This window comes from Myotis brandtii, unplaced genomic scaffold (genome assembly GCF_000412655.1).
Source record: "Myotis brandtii unplaced genomic scaffold, ASM41265v1 scaffold247, whole genome shotgun sequence".
NCBI classification, from domain to species: domain Eukaryota; kingdom Metazoa; phylum Chordata; class Mammalia; order Chiroptera; family Vespertilionidae; genus Myotis; species Myotis brandtii.
Window position 1 is genome coordinate 1,728,349 of NW_005359352.1, and position 23,078 is coordinate 1,751,426.

The following is a 23,078-nucleotide window of genomic DNA, read 5'->3' on the forward strand; positions in this document are numbered from 1 at the left end:
GGGCGGGGGGGGGGGGGGGGGGGGGAGGGGGGGGGGGGGGGGAGGGGGGGCAGTGAGGTGAGCCAGCAGCGAGCTGAGGCCCTGGGGAGGGAGATGCCTGTGGTGTCCACGGGGCAGTGAGAAGGCCCACGTGTCTGGAACACGGATGATGACGAGAAGAGACAGGGCTGGCAGGGTCAGGTCAGGCTGCCCTGTGGGCCATTTTAAGAACGCTGGCTTTTAGTTTAAGTGAGAAGGGGGTGGGGGGGGGGGCGTTGCAGGGCATTAAGAGAAGAGGAGGGGGGTGTAAGTTAAATTATCGTTTCCTAAAAGAATCCTGGGTGTTGGGTAGAAAACAGACTATAGGAAGCAAAGACAGATGCAGGAAGATAAGTTAAGGGAATGCATCAGTTAGCTTTTGCTGCGTAACAAATCACCCCCAAACTCAGTAGCTTAAAACAATAGGCACTCGTTCTACTTTACAAGTCAGCAGCATGGTTCTCTGGGTTGATTGGGCTACACAGGGGCCTGCTGGGAGCTGTGGGGCAGGCGGGCACCCTCCTGCTTGCTGCTGCACTAGCTGTGGGCGGGCCCCCGATGGCCTTGGCTGGGACAGGCGGGTCCTCCTCCAGCTGGCAGGCCTGGACTTACATAGTCTCGGCAAGATTTCAAACGAAAGGACGAGCTGAGGCTCAGGCTCAGAGTTGGTGTTTCGCCCACGTTCTGAGCAAGTGGAAGGCCAGGTCCAGCGTGTGTGGGGGTGGACTTGCGTCTCAGGTGCAGCAATTGCAGAGACACATTGCAAAGTCGTGGCCACGGGGAGGCCGCCGGCCGTGGGCAGTTTTGTGATCGCTCTGCAGTGGAGGCTCTAGAACCCGGGGGAGTCTCCGGGCGAGGGCGGGAGCGGTTCTCATGAGCGGGGCATCCCGGAAGGCGGGGATGGTCACGGCCACGGCGGTGCATTCAATCGTGGGAATGCGTTTGACGGAGAAAGGACTCGGTGATGGTGGTCACGGTGCAGGCCTTCGCCCCTGGACGCGGTGTGGCTAGTTCCTGAGATGGGGCAACAGGGCACAGGACAGTGTGCAGGAGCAGGGGGAGCTCGCTTTTGTCCATGGGAAGTTTGAGGGGCTCATTGAATACCCAAGAGGAGTCCTGGCCGGTTTGGCTCCGTGGATAGAGCGTCGGCCTGTGGACCGAAGGGTCCTGAGTTCGAGTCCAGTCAAGGGCGCATACCTCGGTTGCAGGCTCCTCCCTGGCCCGGGTCCTGGTCGGGCGCGTGCAGGAGGCAACCAATCCATGTGTTTCTCTCACATCGATGTCTCTCTGTCTCTCCCTCTCCCTTCCACTCTCTCTGAAAGATCAATGGAAGAAGAGCCTCCAGGGAGGACTAACAACAGCAACAAAACACCCAGGAGGAGTGCTCAGGAGGGAATGGGCGGAGGCGATTGGAGCTCGGGAGGGAGGGGCTCTGGTTTGCTGACGGGAACTGGGAGGCGCTGCCCAGGGTGGTACTGAACGCGCGGCATGGAGGAGACCGCGGGAAGGGAAGGCTGTTCGAGGAGAAGCGCTCTGAGGTGGCGTGCTGGGCCCTCCGACTCGGAGAACAGTGAGCAGGGAGAGGAGCCGCCCGAGTCAGAGCAGACACGCCTGATGAGTCAGAAACACACGTGCGGGGACGGACAGACGACAGCGCTGGTGGGAAGGGAGCGTCTGGGAAGAGCCTGGCCTCCAGCTAAGGAGACGGGTTTGGTTGGAGGCAAAGCTGTCACCGTGGCGTTTTAAGGGCGACAGCGTTTTCCTCCCTGTCCTCGCGGACCGAGACGCCCGGTCCTGGCGGAGACTTCTGAGGGCCCAGCTCTGAGCAGGGACTTGGCAGCGCATCACGGTCCTGGTGAGACGGCTCCGGGGGTTCCTGCTGCGGCGTCGACAGCGACCGCTGGTCATCAGCGCGTAGCTGACCGACCAAGGCCACGAGCCCAGACTCGCGTGTGCCACCCTGAGCTCCTGTGGGTCTCCACGCATGGCCGTGGCTGCCTGGCCGTGGCTGCCCGGGGTGGAAGGTGGAGGGGGTCCAGGGTCACATCTTCCACAGGGACCCACCTTCCACTCTCCCCTCAGAAGCCCTGGCCAGTGGCCTCGCAGGTTCCCCGGTGGAGCAGCGAAGGATGGAGTAACAAATTTGCTGAAAAGGACCAGCGATTTAATTTTATTCATCCCGTATCAAAATTCCTGCCTCTCACAGTTTGGGCCCAACAGGAGGTGACACTGTTAACTGTTATTCCTCACTTTCTCTTTCCCCCTCACTGCACATAAACATATCATTACCCAGTTACATCCTCTATATTTAGGGCTGACGCTTAACTGTCTATTATATCAAGCGGGGAGCCGGGCCCTTCCACCTGGAGGCCGTGGGCCTGGCTGGGAAGGCGGCTTCGGGCACTGGGAGGGGTGAGCCGGGAACTGCATTGCCAGCCCCTGTGTCTCCCCAGGACCCCTCGTCCCTCTATTTTTTGGAGACACAAGCCGGCTACTCCAACGGGGGCAGGGCCAGCATCTGGCCCCAAAACTTCCCCCAAAACATGTTTGCCAGTGACACAGGCTTCAGCTTCTTCAAATTGTATGATGGTCAGCCCTCACCTGTATCTAGAGCATCTATGCCAAAGCTTGCGCTCACTGAAAGACACGTGAGGTCAGGGTTCGATTCCCGGTCAGGGCACAGGCCCGGGTTGGGGGCTCCATCCCCAGTGTGGGGCGTGCAGGAGGCAGCCGATCCATGATTCTCTCATCGTTGATGTTTCTCTCTCTCTCTGCTTCTCTGAAGTTAATAAAAAACATATTTTTAAAAGAAAAACAATTTAAAAGGAGGTTCCAAATGGAGGCAAAGCACATCATAAAGACTATGCTCAGCAAGATGAAAACATAAAAGGTCCACTCGGCTCACAGTGGACCTGCCACCACCTCACCCTGCGAGGGCTTGCGATGCCCGGGCTTGACTTCCCGGGGAGCCGAGGCGCAGAAAGAGCTGTCAGCCCGCGCTCGGTCCTGGGAGTCAGGCAACAGGCTCCTCAGAGACTCCGAGATGGGTTGTTCCTCAAAGGCCAGAGGTCCCCGGGGTGCGGTTAGGGTGGATGACAGCATCTCACTAGCGTCTCTGTTGCCTTTTTCTTCAAGAACGAAGGAGACCGGACAGGTGTCGCCCGTCAGGAAATGCCCCCCCTCCTGGGACCCACCGTGTTTTCCGTTTTCTTCGAGTCCTTTTGGGTGACGGTCGTTTCTGTCAGCCCGTTTCCGACCAGCGCCCTGCATTTCCGAGGAGGGTCTTGCGTTACTTAGGGGGCGCGTGGCGAGGGGAGGGGAGCACAGCTCACCTCCAGGAGGATGTCAACCCCCGATGCTCCCGGCTCCGCACACGTGTCCCTGCTGAGCCACGGACCTCAGTGACCCCGCCCCCTTTCTCCCAGCGCGTGCCCCCTGCAGTGGCCACCGCTGCACTGAGCTAGAACGTTCTTCAGCCGCTCGGACCACAGCCATTGGACGGGCCCAGCGGGCTCCTTGCTCTCCTGTAACCGAGGGGCGCACCAGCTCCTGCATGTGCCAGGTTGGCTAGACCCACAGGTGCGTGAGCCGTGAGGCCTCCTGGGACAGCCCGGCTGTGCAATGGGGGGGGGGGGTCCCCATGCGGGAGGCACAGAATTCTCATTCTCAGTGTGATCGCTGATTTGGTGGCTCTTTTACTTACTTTGCAAGGTACTGAACACTGTCCCCACCAGGGACGCCTTTCCTGCGGCAGAAAGCCACTCCTGGCCCCGCTGTGTCCATTCTTTGTCTGTTTTGACAAAAGATTAGAAAAGAGATGGGACAAAAGATTCTTGGTCTGTTTGGCCATAAAGGAATTAAAAATAGAATCTTTAAAAAAAATGGGGCCTTAAAAATCTTTAAAAATGGGGCCTTAAAACCTTCAGAGGCACAGACTCAGCAGGAGAGCTCAGCTCCCCGTGTGTGTGTGTGTGTGTGTGTGTGGTGGGGGGGTGCAGAGGTGGGTGCCACTCGGCTGTGGAGCCCACGGCTCCTGGCGTCGGGTCTGCGTGTGGGGCACCCGCAGTCCATGTGAATCGCCTGCGGTGCCCGGTCAGAAGGAAAAACGGCCACGTGGTCACGAAGCCACGTCAGGTCAGTGACTGGCGGCAGCCCAGCCTTGCAGGCCTGGAACGGAGGTTAGAGGGGTGAGGAGCCCGCAGGCAGCTGAGAGGTCGCAGGTCACAACGCCTGGTCGATGCCCCACTGGGGTTCCCCAACAGCCCGCGGCCTGCACCCCTCATTCGTTCTTCAGCGCCACAGAGACAGCGCTGTGTGCACAGGGCGTGGCTCCTCAGCTGTAACCATGGGAACTCCCCATCGTACAGTGATCCTTTCCCCCTGGGAGTTTATCTGGGGGGGAAACAGCCACTTGTCAATCTTTTCCTGCACCGATTAGGTAAATTTTTAAAAATTTTAAGTTAATTATCATCTCTGCTTACAGAGTCTTAGCTATAATTCCAAATTGAAACTTGATCTGATCACAAAAGTAAGTTAACGGTAAAGAGTTAACTGACACTCCTTTTTGGAGGAACTTTATTTTGTTGAGGAAAAATCAGTTAAATTTAAAATTCTGTGGAGAAAATTCACTTATTATAGAACGACGAAATCTGCTGAACTGCCCCAAAATAGCTCGGCGTGCGCGGCCCAGCTTGTGCGCTATCGATACGCGCTCCGCTCACGGCCATCTGCCAGAGCTACCTGCTCAGATGGCCGGCGCGCGCGCTGAATTAATGAAGACGCGGATCTTCAGAGAAAAAAGACCCCGTTTGATACATTCTTCAAACTGGGGTTGTCGTGTATATCAGTGTGTCCTCTGCGTTGCTTCTTATGATAAAATGCACAATGGAACACGTCAACTCACAAGGAGCTCTGAGATGCACAAAGCAAGCCCCTGGCCGCCCTGGAGATGAAATGGGGTGTTTGCAGAGGATTATTTTATCACCTGAACGCAGTCCCAGGGCAGCCCTGCGGGCAGAATGAAGACAGAGGAATGTGCTGGCCGCGCTCAGGAGCCCGGGCGAGTCACTGAGTCCTTCATCCCCGGGGCGTGGTTGGAAGGAAGAGCGCGTGCTTTTGAGCGCGTTTATGGTTTTATGGTTTCCCAGGCAGATCCCTGCGGAGCCTTCGGGTGTGGTCTCCCTCCGCTCACATACACAGACGGGTCAGGCGGTGTCTGCGCTGGGCAGAGGGAAGGACAGGGCGGGTCAGGCGGTGTCTACGCTGGGCAGAGGGAAGGACAGGACGGGTCAGGCGGTGTCTACGCTGGGCAGAGGGAAGGACAGGGCGGGTCAGGCGGTGTCTACGCTGGGCAGAGGGAAGGACAGGGTTTGCAAAGAGCACCCAGAGCAGGGACGCAGAGGAGGGGAGCTGCGTGCGCCAGTGAGTGTGTGGCCCAGGGACGGTGCGGAGGCAGGAGGTGACCGGGAGCAGGAGGGGGAGAGACAGAGTGGGCACAGCTCAGAGTACCTGGCACAGGCGCCTGGGGTGCAGGGTCGTTCCCGCCCCTGTTACTTGGGGTGCGTCCTGTAGAAGGGTATTCGCTCCTGCCCATCACCGGGGAAGGATGCCCGCCCCCCTCTGCCTGGCTGGGCAGGTGGGACAGGTGCGGGCCCTGCTCGGGTCCCGCTGCTGTGAGCAGGATAAGCTGCTCCTTCCCCTGAGAGGCGGGTGGGGAGGGGGGACGGGACCCAGCAGGCAGCCCAGCGAAGCTCCCGTCAGCGTGGAAGCCATCAGTGCGAGATGACACAGGAGCTCGGGCTGCTTGTCACCGAAACGTAACTAAGCCCAGCAGACGAAGGTCTTTCAGATCCTCTGATTAACACTGTCCAAGAGCACAACCGGCGAAAGTAAGAGCCCATGCAGACACGCGAGCGGCTGACTCCGTGTGTGCCCATGGCCACGCCTGGTCGTCACCTGGAGTCAGGACCCGGAGCTAAGTGGCCGGGATCCCACGATCGCCCGCTCCTGCGGAGCCGCCCGGAGCGCCTGCACCGACCCGGCTCCAATGATAACATTAATGCGGCTGGGATCACGGAGGCACAGACAGCGACATATGGCCCAAGTCGCAGGCCCAGAACTGCCAGGGAGCAGCGCTTCTGCCAGGGAGCAGGTTGCTAGGGAAACCAGGCCGCCCCGGCAGCCTGGTCCAGAGCTGGGCTCCGAGCACCGAGAGCGGCACAGGCTCGGCGGGCAGAGCCTTCCGGGGGACTCGGGGCGCCTGGCTCCGCCCACCGGTTCTGCAGATGCGGGGGCCAGACCTCGCCCCGGGTCAGGGGGACATGAGGAAGACTCGGGGTCCCTCAAGGCGTGGGGAGACACCTGAAAGGAAAGGGTGCCTGAGCCGAAAGCCACAGCGCGATGTGGAGGGTGGACACGAGGGCTGTGACGTGGCCGCACCTGGAGGGAGTGTCCACTCAGCAAGAGGAGCTCAGGGAGGACTCGGAAGGCACCAGTGTGAGGAACACGTGGGCTGCAGAAGGGGGAGGGGCCCTGCCTGCGTGGCTCCGTGGTTGAGCGTCGACCTATGTACCAGGAGGTGCGGGCTCGATCCCCAGTGTGGGGTATGCAGGAAGCAGCCGATCCATGATTCTCTCATCATCAATGTTCCTATCTCTCTCTCCCTCTTCCTTCCTCTCTCTTTGAAAATCAATTTTTTTTTTAACACGCACACGGGAGCAGGGAGCAGAGGGCGGCGTCCTGAGCGGGAGGCTCTCTGGCTGCCCTCCCTCCGCCATCAGCTGTTGTTTATTTCTTCGCCTCCTCATTTGGCTCCTGGGAGGGTGCTGCAGCGACTTTCAGAGAAAGAGAAAAGTACAATAGCTCATTAAGCTAATGGCCCCCAGGCAGCGGAGGAGGGGACTGGCCCACTGCCGTTTCCTCCATGGCGCCTCCCCACCCCCCTACTTCTCTACTTCTCTGACCGGGGTGTGGGAGGCGCTGCTGCCTCAGATGAGGGGGCTGGCCCACTGCCGTTTCCTCCATGGTGCCTCCCCACCCCCCTACTTCTCTACCGGGGTGTGGGAGGCGCTGCTGCCTCAGATGAGGGGGGACAGTCCCCTGGAGCCAGCCGAAGGGGCAGTGGGTCATGGTGATGACACCTCAGTCGGATGCTTCTGGGATCGGGAACCCTGTCTACACCCTGGACTCCGTCCGCAGTGCCTCTGATTGGCTGGCACTGGTGTTAGTTCTTGTTTTATTGCATTGGGGAAAGTTACTGAATAGTAGCGGCCATGTCAGGATCTGTCTCTGATTTAAATGAGAATGACTTTAAAATCTTGCTGTACCTGTGAGCTTTGCTATGTATTTTGAGAAGTTACACTTCATCAGATTAGAGATCCTCTTCTACTCCTAGACACCTATCTAGCAAGGCTTCATTCAAAAATGAGTGTTTTTGTTATTTGATCTCTAAAGCAGTACAGCACGATGGTAGTTACTCTTTAATTTAATGATAGTTATATTCCTCGGATATAAACGTTTGGATTAAGTTTATACAAACATTATAAACAAACACGTTCTGGCTACTGTCGCAACAATACCACCCACAGGGTGGCTCCGACAGTGGGCACTGACTTCTCCCAGTTCTGGAGGCCGGAAGTCCGTGGAGGCCAGCAGACTGGTGTTGGGTGAGGGCTCGCTTTCTGGATCCCTCACCTCCTCATTAAAAGGGGATTAATCCACGCCTGAGGCTCCACCCTCCAGACGAGATGACTTCCTGAAGGCCCCGCTTCTGAGAATCAGTGCACTGTGCACTGGGCTTCGGCATGGAGCTTTTGGGGGGCAGTGTTCAGTCCATAGCACTACGGGGCCACCCTTGTTAGGATGCTGTACAGCGGCCTCTTGCTAACCTTTATCATCAACTCACTTTTCATCCCCTCATTACTCACCACTCATCTACGGACCCAGCACTGCAGATCCTGAGCCTGGTAGAGGTGCGCTCCATCGAGGGGCCGTCCAGCACAGACAGGTGCAGAAGGAGAGAAACACAAAACAATGCGTGCGGACAGTAAGAGTAATGAGGAAAGCGATGCTTATCTAAACATACAGATAAGAGATAGATACAACGATAGGGAGATGAGAAATTTCATGACTCCCTCCATTCTTCCTAAATAGTAAATGCTCAAACCCTCGGCATTCTTTCCAAACTACGTTCTTCCTCGTCTAATAGCTTCTGTCGTAGATGTGATCTCTCACATTCCTTGGATCTTAAGCACCATCTAGACTGGTGACTCCAATTAATATTTTCCATGTTTATACTCCTAAAGCCACTGCCTTCTTGCTAGATCAGCTTGGGTGTCTTGCAGATGTCTCAAGCTTTAAATGTTCAATGTGGAATCCGTGACCCCCAAACCCCTGCCCTAATCCTGCCTATAACTGAAACCAGGTTTGGCTGCCTGCTGCCATGAAAGCCCAACTTGTGAGACAGGAGCTGATAAAAAGGAAAGAGGTTTATTCAAGTGCCAGTCGCCTGAGAAGACGGGGGTAGGGGGTAGGGGGAGGGTGGTTTTTATCCAAAGCCCATCTCCACATCTCAGTGCCGGCAGAGGTTTTCATAAGGAGGGAGAGGGAAGGCAGAGCAAAGAAATCCAGGGGAGGGGGCTGACAAGTTCTCCAGGTGCGGGCCAGCCCGTCCATTCTATACAGACCCCGAAACTGGTCAAGAGATGGTCTCGTTTGCCTCATCTGGTCTTCCTCCCCTTGGTGTTACGTCATCCTGGCTTTACGGCTGAAGGTCTGAGCTGGGATGACTGGCGGTCGGAGTCTGCATCTTCTGAAGTTAGTTCCTGGGATTCTTATACAAGCAGGCTGTTCATCTACAAGCTCCTGAGTCGAGTCAGCATTCACAGAAACAGTGTCAAAAGGCTGCGGGGCGGGTTACAGTCCCCCACTGTCACATCGTTAGAGTGCATTCCGGGCTCAACGCTAGTAGAAAGAGGTGACGTGCTGAAGACGAGATGTCACGCGGAGCCTGTCTCGCCCCAAGGCTGGCATCCAAGGCCGCGCTGACCACGGTCATCAGAAAATATCTGGAAACAGAGAAGATAAGCAAGAGTTTTGGGCCAAAACGACCCCAGGTCCTTTTTCTGGAGCATTTCGAGCCTGGGCTCTGCCTCACGACCAGCGGAAGCCCGAGAGCCCTCACCTGGTGGGGCGTCTGAGCAGCTGAGGCAGACACGCATGCGCATCGGTCTCCGTGGGCCAGACCCCTGCTGGCTGCGCCAAGCACCCATGTATATCACACTGGCCTTCTTGGTGGGGGAAATGTACATATAACCCCCTCCCTGCTTTTTTATTGATTACAGTCTGGTTCATCAGAACATGCCTGTAGTACAACGCCCTTACCCATCTCAGTATTTTTCCAGCCGGCAAGTTACACCCCCTGGGCAGCTACAGGAAGGCCAAGGTCCCGCCGGAGACCAATTAAATCAGAGTTGTTCGAGCGAGGCCTGGAGGGCAGTGCTTTTCGCAGCTCTCCTGAGGCCGCCCAGGGTCGGTCGGGCCCTCTCCGCATAGGTCCCTAGCTGAGCGCCCGGTGCTCTTGTTCACCAAATGCCTCGCTCGCAGAGATACCGGCTTCCTGGGCTGGCCCAGGCTGACAAGGGTGGCTGCGCGGTGGCTGTGCGACTCGACTTGGATCTTGAAGGACTGGGTATGGGAGAGACGTTATGGATAACAGGCGAGAAGAATGGCAGGAAGAAAAGTAGGTCAGAGAGATAAGAGCAGATGTTGCTCCAGGCAGGAGGGCTGGAAAAGAGATGACTTCAAACTAGGCGAACGGAGAAAAAAACGAGCAAAGTCGGTGTGGGGCCCAACTTCACTGGAAACGGCGGAGCTTTCAAACTGGTGGCCCATGGCCCCCGTCAGACCTATAAACGTGTTTGTTTATCCCCCACGATCATCTTTCATGTGAGGCAGCGCTTGAAAACCCAGAGTTTTCACATAAAAAGTAAGACCTGCCAGCACTGGGTGTGTTTCCACATGGCAGTCACTGGCTGGCATTCTTGCTTCAGGTGGGCAAGCGCTCTCACCCCCTGCCCCCCCAATCCTGACACGCTCCGCACGGCGTCACCTCCCTGCGCCCGGGACAGCTTGGCGCGGCCTGTGCTGGAAGCGGTGGCTGAGGAAGGAGAGGCGCCTGCGTGGCAGGCCCACCTCAGTCTTCGTGGCTCTCCCTCCAAGTGGCCTTGGCCCGGCTTCCTCGCCTTCTGGTCCTCAGGGCGGCCATCTGAGCCACGACGGGGTGGAGGCGCAGGGCTGCAGGGCCCCTTAAACATTGACATCTTTGATTCTAACTGGTGGTGGTTCATCCCACCAGCCCCTTGCATGTACGTGGTCAGGAGGGCCCGCCCCGAGTGGCACGGGAGCCGGGGCTCAGAAGGGGAGCCTCAGAGAGCAACAGGCCCTTAGACTCCAGCCCAGGGGTGGGTAAACTTTTTGACTCGAGGGCCACAATGGGTTCTTAAACTGGACCGGAGGCCGGAACAAAAGCATGGATGGAGTGTTTGTGTGAACTAATAAAAATTCAAAGTAAACATCATTACATAAAAGGGTATGGTCTTTTTTTTTTTTAGTTTTATTCATTTCAAACGGGCCGGATCCGGCTGCTCCAGCCCTTCACTCCACAAAAAGGCCTGGGTCTGTGTTCAGCCACTTTGACCTCCCCTTTCATCTCTACCACAGCGGACAGAGCGACTGAGGCACCCAACTGCACTGTGCGGAGCAGGCCGCCCGCTGCGAGGAGTCCCAGGTTGCCTGGAAGGGACGAGGCCGCACAGTGAACTGCCTCGCATGCTCTGAAACGAGCCCGTGGTCCCATCTGTCTGGGCGCCCGCAGCTCAGACGCCCCCTTCTCGGCCCCGTTGTGCGTTGGGTTTGGGCTGTCAGCTGAGCCACGGTAGGGCGGCCGGCGTCCTGGCAGGAGCCACGGAATTCCAGTGGCGTGCGACGTTGGCAATGAGCAGAGCAGACATACAGCCGGTGAGATGCACTCTCAGTCGTTCCCTAAAAATAAGTGCAGTCACGGAGGAGCTCCTAGCGGGAGACGCAAGGCAGCCTGGGCGGCCCAGCCCCGGCTTCGCGGGAGGAGAGGTCGAGCTGGAGGAGGTCCGACGGGGAAGGAAGGCTCCGTTGTCCCCTGTCACCCGAGACTCTCCGGCACTGGAAAGCATCAGAGCCGCACAGAGGGCTCGCTGAGCCCAGGCCTGGGTTTCCGGTTCAGGCTGAGGAAGGTGGGGCCCCAGAATTTGCACGACTGAAACCCCCAGGTGCCGTGTGCGGATGCTGCTGCTGAGGGAGCGGCCCTGTGAGAACCACTGCTTCCCACCGGCTTCATCACATCCCAACCGAGCCCTCGGAGCCGGGGGCCTGGGGGCCGCAGCCACAGCCACAGCCGGCCTCCCCCTCGGGGCCTTCGGCGCTTCCACCTCAGCGGTTAGTCACCAACATGGCCGTCGTCAGGAGCCTGGGAATGAGGAGAGCTGGGCAGATCATTAGCTTTGGCTTGTCATGTGCTCCTCCTGCACGTCCAGCCCAGCTCCCCGCGTCTCCCCAGTGCGATGGGCCGTTACGGGGCGGGTCTCCCAGCCTCCACCGTCCTCCCTGGAAGCTCCTCCTCCGGCCACTGCCCAGCGGGCCTTCCTCATGGTCCTCCTCTTTCTGCCTTGGGTTCCGGGTTCCTACGTGCACACTCGCCATCCACGCTCTCCCTCCTTCCACGCCCTGTGCGATGCTCAGGAAGCCAGGCTGGATGGTAACTAGGCACCCACCCACCTGTCTTTTACAAAAGCACCCAAACCCTGGATTTCCGTGTCTGACTAAGGAAACGGCACATTAACCGTGACGGGATCTTGACGTCACCCAGTCCGAGATACACAGACACACGCACACCCACCCATCGAGGCGAACGAGTGTACTTTCCAAAGGACTGTACCCCAAACACAATCAGGAAAAGTGGGTGCAACCTCAACGTGTGAAGCTATTTCTGGAGGAATGGGGACCTCACCATGGAGGAAGTCTTGTCTCTAACTTTCTCCTGTTTAATTCTCTCTCTGGCGCCTACATATATTTTTGCATCTATACAAGCCTTGGGGGCATGTGTGTATGTGTGTGTGTGTGCATGTGTGTGTGTGCGTGTGCGTGCATGTTGAACCCTGCTTCTCTCTCTGGCTCTGAGTTCTGTTGTGGATGATGATCGTCTGTGCTGGGTCTGTGTGGTGGGGCTCCCACAGATGGCGTGGAAGGGTATGATTGAAGAGCCGTTTCTAATGGTCTGGACATCTTCCAGCCCATAGGGTCACGGGACCAGATTCTTTCTTTCGTCTAGTTGAGTTTGAGGATCGCTGACTGGTGGATAGCTGGGGTAGAAATAGCTCTGCATCAGGAAGCCAACAATGGCACATGTTTTAAGGACTCTCACCTCCTGCCACTTCCGGACTTACCATGCATTAATTCAGCTGGTGTGTTTCCCGACATGGACTTGACTTACCTGCAGCAGAAATCTCACTGGGAAAGTTGACCCATCGTCTCTGCAATGCTTGTGAGGAACTTAAACCTGAACCGCTGACGGCTTGTTCTCTTTCCACATCTTTGTGAGCAAACAATTTGCGAACGTCAGAGACAGAAGCCAACACTGAGACGATGCATTAGCTGTTCTCGTCTCACATTCTGAGAGCGTCCATCCGCTCCGGGGAGGCCACACGACGCCCTTCCTGGGCGATAATTGGTGATCAGGGCCACCTGCCTGCTCTTGCGGGCAACTCGCCACTCATCCTATTGAAATTCAACACTGTCGACCCCAAGGGGTTCACACGGAAATGGCTGGTACCAAGGAGGTTGACTGCTGGTTAAAGTCCTCAGTGTGGGTGTCAAATTGAGCCCTGTCCATGCACCTTGAGAACAGAGGAAAGGGGTCCAGGCACAAAGGCCTCCTTCCTGCCAGCTGGGGCGCCCTCCTGGGCCAGATGAGCTCCATTCCCGTCGTGACCCTGCCCTCCCACATCCCGGGCGCTTGGCACGTGAGCGTAGGGATGTGCAGGAACCCAGCGCACTCCCGCACGGCTGCGCAGTCGTGTAAGAAAAGAGAAGTGCTGTGATTTGTGATGCATCATCTCATAGGATCTGCGCTCTGACCATTTTGATGGTTTGCTTATTTAGCCAATTGGTTCTTTAGTTAGTTCTGTGGATTCTCAAAATCTTTCAAGAGAAAAGTCCAGGCAGGCCTGTCACTAGAGGAAGAGGCCGCTGTATTTTCCAAACCATGGGGGCCTTCGCGTATCGCAGGCTCCCCAAGTGGTGCCCTGCTTGCTAAGTGCAAGGGACTCCCGCCGTGGCGGGGGGCATGGGCCTGGTACGCCGAGGTTTGGGATTCGAACCCCCGTCAGGGCACATACAAGAAACAACCAATGAATGCGTGGGTAGGTGGGACAACAAATTGATGTTTCTCCCTTCCTCTCTCTCTCTAAAATAAATAAATAAAAAGTTTTTAAAAATTCTCAAGCAAGACAAGGATTCTCTCTACTCAAAATGTGTTGTCAAGACGCATTGCAGATGCGTTCCATCCCCCAAATAGAGCTGATGGTGTTTTTAGGCAAAACCATCATCTCCGCACCAAAGCCAGTCAATTTTCATTATCTGGTATTTTACGAGCAATTGTCTTTTGACTCGATCCTAAAATTATTCTCAGAGCTCAAGTAAACGTTGGCTGTTTTAGGCATTTAATTTATGTACACGGTTATTCAACTAATAGCTGTAAAGCCACAAACAAAATCTGAATAAAAATGAACAAAAGAGAGTTTGTCATCAAAAGTTACGCTTTTCTTTCGTTTCAGTTGCCCGCACACAACCATATGCATTAAAACCATGAGCCGGAGATACAGGCTCCACAGCATGTCCCCCGGAGCCGTGTGCAGCCGAGACCTTCAACCCCAGTTTTCACTTCCTAAGCCATTAACCCTGCAGCCACCCCGCTGTGACGGGTGTCACTCCAACCACAGAGGCCGGTGGGTGAAGGGTAACATCAGGAAGTCCTCCCGCTCCTCCCTGCACAAGGACACGGCTTCCTGCACCAGGAGGGAACATATGTGGCCATCAGCAGAGGCTCCAGCCAGCGCCCCAAAATACACACATTTAAATTCTCAGGCACAGTCTCCGCGCGCGCCACAGATGGCTCCCGAGGAACTGCACCTACACTGATGGCGATGAAAATGATGCGCTGCGATTGCCCCTGTCGGGGAAGGCCCCTGCCCACTCACGCGGAGCGCCCAGCTGCCGGGACAGATGTTGCTCTAAGCACTTTATTTTCGGGTCATTAAAACGGTTGCGGGGTGAGCCGTTCGCGTTTTATAAATTGTGCTTACTAGCTGGGCTCACAGATGCCGGGAACGTCTCTGTGGCTGATGAGAAACAGTTTCCCGGCAGCTCCGCTCCGCCTGTGTTTGGAGGCGGAGGTGAGGAACAAATGGGAGTGGGCAGTCAGACACGGGGGTGCGTGCCCATCGAGGCGCCTGGGATCCGGGGGGCCGTGTCCACGCGGCTCTGGGGACCATGGACCAGCCCGGGCTCCCCTTCAGCGCCCCCGGCGGGCTGTTCTGAAGGCGGGCGAGGGTTCATTAGTTCAGGGAGTTTGGGCTCCTCTCTGGACCTCGTCTGGTTGCAGTGCCATCGTCGGTAGCGAGGTGTCCAGTGGAATCTGTCAGACGCCCGGGCTCTGTCCGCTGCTGGGAGCTGGCTCCGCTGGAAGGTGGGCCCTCGGCCTTCCTGAGAGCGCCTGTGGGTGTCTCCGCCAGCGAGCAGCTCCCACCTTCCACCCAGGGTTGATGCGCCGTTGGAAGTGCCAGAAATGACTCCGATTTAAGTTAGCTTGAACCTCTATTTGTCTAAAAAATTGTTAAAGTCTGAAAACAAAGGCTCTGAGAGCTCCCATTTTCAAGAATGAAGAAGTACTGGGAATTAGGTTCATACTCCCACCAAAAAAATAAAAGACAAAATGTGTGGACTCACTCCTCCGGATACTGGCCAGGAGACGAAGCATGACTGTGGCTCCCGGATGAGAAAACGATGAGTGGGCCCCGGGAGGCGTTTATGGGTCTTGTCGCAGGAAAGCAGCTGAGAGAGGCGAGCTGTGGCGTTGAGGAGGCAGAGATGGTGGTTGGGGAGGCCGAGGTGGATGGACTTGGGAGGCAGAGCAGCAGAGAGAAGAGAACTGTTCCGACAGGAGTTCCCAAGATGCCGACAGCGGCCCGTTGAACCTGTGGCTGTGCTCCACGTCTCTCGTGCGTGAGTGACATGTCACAGGTGGGCAAAGAACAAAAAGGAGCCTCAGATACTCCATCTCCAGAGCTCACACGTGAGTGCAGGGCCAGTGAGCCGGAGTAAAGGACCTTTGGGACACCTAGAACATTCCGTGGAGACTCCAGGAGAATCGCATCCTATAGGCTGAGTTACATGAGCCTGGAGCTCAGGTTTCCCCGGACCTGCCCGGAAAAACTTCAGGTGACGCTGAAGTTAACCACGATGACGCACAGATACCGGAGTCAAGCGTCTTTAAAACACACCCCGCGCACAGCATCCAGCGTTCACAGCACAGAGTCACCGTGTTTAGCTCCCAGTCGGAAGTCACTAGCTTACAAAGAGGGAGGCACTGACACGCACCCAGGCAAAGATATCAGCCAATATACAGTAACCCAGGAGTAACGGAAATGATGGAATTTGCTGGCCCAAACTGTAGAACGATGAGTGTAAACACGCTCAAAGGTGTAACGGAGCACATGGACACACCGCATGGCGTAAGCAGTGAAGGCTTTGCAAAAGCATCCAAGGGAATTCCTAGAGCTGGAGAGGAGCAGAAGTGGAAAAGTCACTGAATGATCTCAGTTGCACGTTGAAGCCTGTTGGAGAAAAGACCAAAGGATTTGAAGACAGATATTGAAATCCATGGGGGTTTGGGGGTTTCTTTTATAAAATCTTTACTTTATGACACTTACTCCCCCTTGTAATCAAGCGGAGGGTGCTGACAGTTTGCACCTCCTGACACGTGATTTCCCAGGTGCCGTTGTCCCGGTAAAGTCGTCCGAGCAGAGTCTCTCGTAGGGTGGTCTTCAGACCCTGGTATCTGAACCACCGGTTGCTATGGTGGGTGGGTCAGGTCCTCATGCCCCACCCTGCCCCCCTGGACGTAGGGTCCGTGGGGTATAACCCAGGTCTCTACATTTTAAATGCGCCTCCTTATGATTCCAATGTACACGAGTGTCTAGAGAAGCCATTTAAGCACAGAAAAGCACACAGAAAATATAAACCAGCAGCCTGGCCGGCGTGGCTCCGTGGTTGAGCGTTAACCTGTGAACCAGGAGGTCAGGGTTCGATTCCCGGTCAGGGCACATGCCCGGGTTGCAGGCTCGATCCCCAGTTGGGGGGCATGCAGGAGGCAGCTGATCCATGATTCTCTCTCATCACTGATGTTTCTATCTCTCTCTCCCTCTCCCTTCCTCTCTGAAATCAATACAAATGTTTTAAAAAATATAAAATAGCAGATCACCTAACGGTCCCCTTCAAGGACTTCTGCATTTGAAGTTGGATCTACCATGTGACCTGCATGTTACACAGATTTTACATGGAAGCCAGGTTCCAGTCATCACGGCCTAGACACGCTGCCTGTGGCTGTCACTGTGCAGTCCTGTCCTCTTCTCGCCTCCGACGCTCAAGGCCGTTCTCCGCTCTGTCCGATGTACCCACCCAGCCCACAGCGATCGCTTCTCGTCAGACCTCGGTGGTATTTAGTGCCTGTGCCCCTCTCCGCCCCACGGCAGACATGAGCCGGGTGTAGTTCCAGGGCTGTGTGTGTTGACTTGCGCTCCCCCTACCTCTCGAGCGGCTCCTGCGACACAGGAAGTGAGCCCCGTCGCTCTGGGCGCGTGCCTCCCTGTCTGGCATCAGGTCTCGGAAGCAGCTGATTGATGGTGGCTGACAGCAGAGGTGCTTGGCCACCGGTGGCAGCTGGCAGCCGTCCTGTGTACAGACTCATGGTTCCGGTGAGACAGCTCTCCCAGGCTCTCACCCACACTCGCGGGCGGGTCTCGCGGCCTCTCCTCTGCCCGAGTCGCGTAGATCTCTACTTCCCAACGGTCCTGCAAACCCATCCTCAGCTCGCCGTCGCCGTGCAGTCGCCTCTGTGCAGCCTCAGCATCTCTTGGGGGAGTGTGCCTCCCCCCTCTCCTCCTCCCCCTCCGTGCTCCTCGGTCACGTATGAGGCGTGTCTCGGCGGCATGGCCTCAGGAGCTCACGGCGCTGGAGTGAAAGGGAAACCTGGGCTGGAATCTGCCCTCTTACCTGTTCGCCAGTGACCGGAAGGAGCAGTTTGATTCTGGAACCTCAGTGCTGTCATCTGTCACAGGGGCAGTAACGGTACCTGTCTCATGAGGTTGTCACCGTGAGTCACTGACACGGCGCCTGCAGAGCGCTGAGCCTCGCCCCTGGTGCGCAGCCAGCGCCCAGGCGGAACGGGCCTCATGCCTGTGTCTGTGCCATTCCTTCCGGTCAGAGTGGCCGTCTGTCCCTGCCTCCCTGGCAGCCTCCCACTGGCTCCTGTCCGGTGCTCCCACTCCGCTCCGCCTTCTCGGAGGAATGGATGGCTCATCAGTTCGGCCGCCTCATCACCACTAGGTGCTCCGCCGTCGGGGTCTCAGTCGTCTAACTCACTACAGTGCAGGGTGTCGAAATACCGCTTTTCTTTAACAAGCATGGAGGGAAGGGCCCCCTGGGCTTCCTTCTTTTTTGCTGTTGTTACTAATCCTCACCCGAGGGTATTTTTTACGTTGGTTTTTGGAGAGACTGGAAGGAAGGGAAGGAGGACAGAGTGAGAGAGAAACCGACATGAGAGACACGTTGATCGGTTGCCTCCTGCACGCACTCTCAGGGAATCGAACCTGGAACCCAGGTGTGAGCCCCTGACCGGGAATTAAACCCATGACCCTCTGGTGTGTGGGCCGGTGCGCCAATCAGTGAGCCACACCGGCCAGGGCAGAACTTACTTCTGAATCCCCAGGAGCTGCAACAGCTACGCCTTTTAGTTACCAACCAGTTGGCTGAAAGAATGCATGAGCGGCCGTGCAATCGCACGGCCTCTCTGCCACGGCTCGTCCCCATCTCTGGAGATAGAGTTAAAGTAGCACTGAAAGCACAGGAGATTTTCAGAGCAGAAGAAAAATAATCATTTATTTCCTTCAAATGCAACGTAACTGGAGGGATGGGCAAGTAGAGAAACAAGACTCAGAGTGAATTTCCACATATTCCTTAGTTCATGGACATCCCAACCGTCTCCCCCGTGGGCCCAAACGGGTAAGTGCGGGGTCCTGTGTGTGATGATGTGTGTGCCGGACGACGCACACGCCAGGGAGAACCCAACCCCAGGACCACGTGGGAGGCGGCCGCTGTGCAGCCTGGGAAAGGGGCTCTTGGACGGGCCTGTCTTTGTAACTGGAGCACAGAGAGCTGTGCTTAGCTGTCCGCACTGTAGGGTTTCTACTGTCAGCGTAGGCGGCTGGATAGTGATAAGGAAGGGGAGCAAAGGGGACCCGACATTAGGAAGCGGAATCCACTATTGGGGCTGCTTCACCAGGAAGCTACGGCTTCTCACATGCCCCAGGGACAGACAGATGAAAGGGGCGTTCCCGTGCCGGGCACAGGCCCACAGGAGCCAAGATGGTGTTGGGAGAGGTGCTTCTACTATGAGGCATGCGCAGTAGGGGCCATGATGGCAACCGTAAGGGGTGGAGCCTAGTCTGGGAAAAGAATCGGATTGGATAAGGGACCTGGAAGATCCAGGAAGTGGATTAGATAGGGGAGGAAGCAGCAGAAGCCTGGGAAAGATGGGGAAATGGGTTGGTTAGCTTGGAAAAGTCGCTAGCCTGGGATAATATAACCCAAGCTTCTCTGTCTCCCTCTCCCTCCCTCCCTTCCTCCCTCCCTCCCTTCTCTTTCTCTCTCTTTCTCTAGCACATGCTCACCCTGTTCGTTTGCACATTCTCTCTCCCCAGTAGTCATGGGGCCTGCGGCTGACCGGGTGGGCCCGGGCATAGCATCAGCTGGGGGCCAGCTGGGAACACAGACGAAGCTGGCCAGACGGGGATGGGCATGGGCCACACTGGACCGAGCTGCGGCATGGCTGGAACTTGTGGACACTGGCCCTGGTGCTGGGCTTGGTGAAGACCAGGTTGGACTTTTCCTAGCGGGACAGATGCAGATGAGACCCCTGAGTCGAACCCGGGACAGCCCTTTGTATCTACTTCAGCGTCAACAAACCTCACCACCAGGCCTCCCCGTCCCCCAGGTGAGCCTCCCACGGTGCTTTCCTCGCGACTCTGTGCACGGGCTCGTGGCCCCCAGCTGGGAACACAGACGAAGCTGGCCAGACGGGGACAGGCATGGGCCACACTGGACCGAGCTGCGGCATGGCCGGAACTTGTGGGCCCTGGCCCTGGTGCTGGGCTTGGTGAAGACCAGGTTGGACTTTTCCTAGCGGGACAGATGCCGATGAGACACCTGAGTCGAACCCGGGACAGCCCTTTGTATCTACTTCAGCGTCAACAAACCTCACCACCAGGCCTCCCCGTCCCCCAGGTGAGCCTCCCACGGTGCTTTCCTCGCGACTCTGTGCACGGGCTCGTGGCCACCGGCAGCGCTGCAGGGTGGGCCCACGCGGTGTGGGAAGTGTGTCTCCCACCGGCTGGGGGCCGGGTGTTAGGTTAACAGACCTATTGTTTGTGACGGGGAAGCGTGGTTTCCTGGGCCCTGGCAAGCAGGCAGCCCTCTGAGAACAGCTTTTGTCTGTGGCCGAGCAGCAATCACTGGCCTCATTGTTGCCGACATTTGAGACGGAAAACAAAGGAAGGACGGGATTGTTACTGCAGCTGCACATCGGAGCCCCGGGGCTCAGGGTGCTCGGAACTGCGGAGGCTGCTGGGAGTCCGTCCCTACGCGGCTGGGCATCTTCACCCCCGGCCCCGGCTCCCGGCTCCTCACACCCGAGAGGAGGTGCTATCTGTTCTCCACACCAGCCCGTGGAACCTGCGATTGTTCTCCAGGAAGCAGATGTTTCCCAGAAAACCCAGCCCAAGGTCATCAGTGCGCTCTACTGATCACTCCCTTGTACGTGGCTTCACATGTTGGCGGATAACTGTGTGTCGGGAAATTTTGAAAGCGATGAACTGATATCTCAGCGGAATCAGCGCCAGCCCAAGGATTTTAACTGCGCACCAGACCCTCCTCCTCGCTGTCATGTTGACGGTGGATTTCCCTCACGGAGACTCTGGGGTAGGGGGTCTGCCCCCAAAGCCTCCTCTGGTCGGGACATCTGGTCTACCAACCACCACACTGCCTCTGGGAGGCGGGCACCTGCAACCACACTCTCCCTGGGACACACCACGCCAATGCAGCGCCGCTCAGACCGGAGCTCCTGGCTGTTCTAATGACACAGCCTGCAAGTGATGCCGATCCCTTGGTACATTTTTCAATAATAATTTTTCAAAATGAAATGCTTTGTTGCGTTGGAAGATGCCTCTCAAGTTCCCGGAGACCTGAGAGTGTCGGGCACGCGTTTTTGACAGCGTGTGGGATCCTGGCCTGACCCCGCCTCTCCGGTTGGCCAGGTGAGCTGCAGCTCTCAGAACACACGAGGAAGATAGTCAGTAAAAACAAATGTATTTTATACTAAAACAGTGACTTTATTGGGCGAAAACATGCTTTTAGACTCAGATAAAAGTGTAATGATCTTCCATTACCCTGTGGGTGTGACATTGGACAGACTTAGTCTTCTTTCTCCTCACTTCTCCCACCTGCAAAGCAGGATAATCTGTCTCCTTCACCGATGAGGAGGAGCAGGGAGGGGACACGGCAGGCGTGTCTGAGGCACAGTGGTTCCCTAGGCACCTGCTTTCCCCTCACTCAATGGGCAGTCGCACCTCATGGCATACAGACGTCCTGTCACTGAGGAGTGAAGTGAGAGATGCCTTAGGGTAGGGCTTCCTGAAACAGCCGGGGGCCAGGTCAGAGGCCACGAGAGGGTGGGAACGTGGGCTCAGCACAGACACCTGAAACCTTTCACCCCCCTCAGCCATCGGCTGTGGGAGTGACGGCGCTCCTAGGCCATCCTAACAAGTAACTTGGATGGAAACAGCTGAGATGAGCTGGGATGGAGCCACAGACACGAAGTCCCGAGGACTCCCCGAAGGCCTAGAGGTCCCAGTGTGTGAGCCTACCCCCCACCGGAATCCAGAGCCCCGAGCGTCACGGGCACAAAGAAGCAGGTGTGAAAATGTGCGCAGGCTGCCGCGACTGAGCAGAAGAGGTGTCGGAGACGGGAGTTTTCTAAAGAGAAATGAATAAGAGCTTCCCCAGACCTGGATCAGCCACACACTGTCCATCCCAGCCGTGTTGGGTTTCTTGGACACAGGACTCAACAGGCAGGAAGAGATGGGGATTGTATTTGCCTGAATGAGAAGCTCTGCAAACGGCCCAGGGCCACGGGGGCCTTGTCCATCTTGGGACAAATGGTGAGCTCTTGCTCCAGTAGCCAGAGCTGATAACCGGCCCCCCAAGCCGGCTTTCTCCCTGCACCCCGCCCCCCCCCCCCAGGATGCTTGGCTGGAAGCCTGGAGGGAGCCTGTGGCAGGGGAGGGGTCCTCTGCTGGCTTAGTCCTGGGCCAGGGCTTTGGGAGGAGCAGGGGGGGCGGGAGCTCAAGGTTGGGAAGAAGACTGCAGTGTGAGTGCAGTGTGGCCATCCCGCTCCCGGCTGGGAGATGCTCCCTCCCTCACACAGTGCCGAGGAGGGAGGGGGGAGGAGAGCGGGGAGGAGAGCGGGGAGCGGCTGGTCCAGGAGCCCCTCGCAGGCCAGGCCGGGAGGCAGGCGCCCCGCACCCCCTCGAGGCCCCGCCCCTGCACCTGGGCTGTGTAGGTGTATTTTTCTCCTCTTGTTGATTCGGTTACCGAAACAAGCTTTTGATGGAGACCACATCCTTTTACTGAGTATCAGGAAAGTTTATTAAAAGTGGCTCCGAGAACACCATGAAACCCCCAGCTATTCAACTCGGTGCCTCACTTTCCTTTCTGTGTCTCTGAGGTGTAAACACGCCTGCAACCGGCCGCACTTCCCAGCCCAGCGAGAGCTCAGGAGGGACACAGGCCCAGGCCAGCGAGAGCTCAGGAGGGCGACACAGGCCCAGGCCAGGCGAGAGCTCAGGAGGGCGAGGAGACCCACAGGCCCGGCGAGAGCTCAGGAGGGCGAGGAGACCCACAGGCCCGGCTGCCATAAGTCAGAAGCCGCCAGGCTCCTTTCCAAGATTCGCTGAACTCCAGTCCACAAGGGCGGGCGCTGCTGGCTCCCGCCGCTGGGTGTCTTACCCCCGTTGCTGGTGCCTCGGGAGGACGCTGTCCACGCAGCTCCCGACAGCCCTTCCCGTCGATGGACTTCCATCACCGACAGCGCGGGCCCGGCGGGAGCGACTCAGCTCCCCCTTCGCTCCGTGGCCCTCAGCTCTTCTCGGAGATATCAGTTGGGGTGCCATGCCCGACCACCCACATCCGGGCGGGGGCCCCCTGGGGCCCTCAGGGGCCCTCTGTGTTCCTCCCTTGGCCTTGACCCCTGTCACAGCTGCCCGACCTTCGTCTATCGTGTCCAGCGGTGAAGGCCGGCGAGGACAAACGTTTTCAGTGTGTCCCCAGCCGCAGGCACCCACAGGGCACACCGCGGACTCTCAACAGCGTTTGTCGAGTGAACAAAGTACAGATACATCCACGAAGAAAAGCTCCAAGGCCCAGAACGCAGTCTGGGGTGAGGACGCAGGGAAAAGAGAGAGATTTCAAAACAGTGACCTTAGCACGTGAGCCCAGAGAGCAGGGAGCGCGGCGACCAGCAGGGGCACAGCAGGGGGCCTGTTTCTGTTCTATACGTCAGTGTACTGTCTGCCCCTGGGAAGTGCCTGGCCTGGAGCAGACGCTCAACCAGTACATGCTGGACGTTGAAAGAAATACAC